Genomic DNA, 1520 nt, shown 5'->3' with positions numbered 1-1520 from the left:
ATAAAGAAGTATTCTTGGATTTTGATTTACGGGTTTAATTACATTGGTGATAAAATGTAGATTCAATTAGTAGTCAAAGAGCACCCTTATTAGGTCACAATACATAGTGTAAATGTCACAAACATTATACAAATAAGTCATAAAGTAATCGCACATCACAGTATGCATTCATAGGTTACAGAATTAATATATATAACAAATTTGTTACGGCTCACATGATTTATTCACATATCATAGTATGGTATCACATGTCTCAACATGCAGTCACAGGTCAAAGCATTAACATAAGTAGCCATTTTTATCACAAATCACAGTTTTCATTTGTAGGGCATAGCATAAATATAATCACTCATGTCCCAATATTCCTAAAGTTTCAGGTTACAAATATGTTTTTCAAGTCATATACATGCATTAATGATATTCATTATCTCATACAATCAANGTGGTGAATTATGTAATAGAAACACTTTTACATTTTTTGTAGTGAATATGCAGTAGAAACACTTGTATATCTTTGTGGTGAATAAATCGTTTTTGATTTTCAATACCGCTTCATTTTACTTTTGAATTCATGCATACTGCATCTCTAAAAGTGTGAAAAAAATGCAGTTCAAAATTGCATGAAGCAACTAAATTTTATGCAGCAACAACAACAAACAAATCAAAGCAAATCACAATGAACACGATTTTTTTTTCAAATCAATCCAACTTCTGTAATTATGCAACAATTAAAAACCAAAACAAATCCCTTTCTTTCACTATGCAGCTACAAAAACCAAATAACAAAAAATAAAAATTGTCCAACATGAACAACAAGGAGACCAATCAAGTAGAGAGTGCATTACTGTAAATCAAGATTTTGAATTACCCATGACATGAACATAATCAAATCTGGTTTACATAATTGATCAATACGATTACACATTGAACATTAACCTTAAAATTAGGACAAACAGCATGACACATACACTACAACATTAACATTACCACTACACCTTCGAGGCATGCTATCATCCCTACAATTTTCCAATAACAACAACAACCTATCAAAATTCATTCTAGTCTCTAGAACACTAAATGCTATTTTATTAGCTGATTGTAATATTATTGCGATTTTCCACCTTCCTCCTTTTCTACCATAGGTAGCCTCTTCCAATCGCATCCTCATTTAACTAAAATAGGTTCATTTGGGGTTCAATTGAGAAGAAGTTGGACAAAATCATTTGGGAATGAAAATCAATTTAGGTTTTGTCACAAAGATTGGGAAAATTGAAATTTTGATTTGAGATGGGAAAAGCATTTCTTTCGATTTGAAGGAAAAAGTCACTAAATGGAATGAGTTCTTGTCCAGATCAGCAAGTTTCAACGCCGTTTAATGTCATGTGTGATTTCCATTCGCCGCGTGTGTTTTTTGCCTGGGTGGACAGATGGATGATGGATGATAGATGAATAATGTTTTGTGAAAGTGAATGAGTATTTAGTAACCTTTTTTTTTTTTTTGAGTAAGAAAATAGTAACCA

Source organism: Olea europaea, chromosome 7, assembly GCF_002742605.1.
Source record: "Olea europaea var. sylvestris chromosome 7, O_europaea_v1, whole genome shotgun sequence".
Lineage (NCBI taxonomy): Eukaryota > Viridiplantae > Streptophyta > Magnoliopsida > Lamiales > Oleaceae > Olea > Olea europaea.
Note: the sequence above shows the minus strand (reverse complement) of the source record.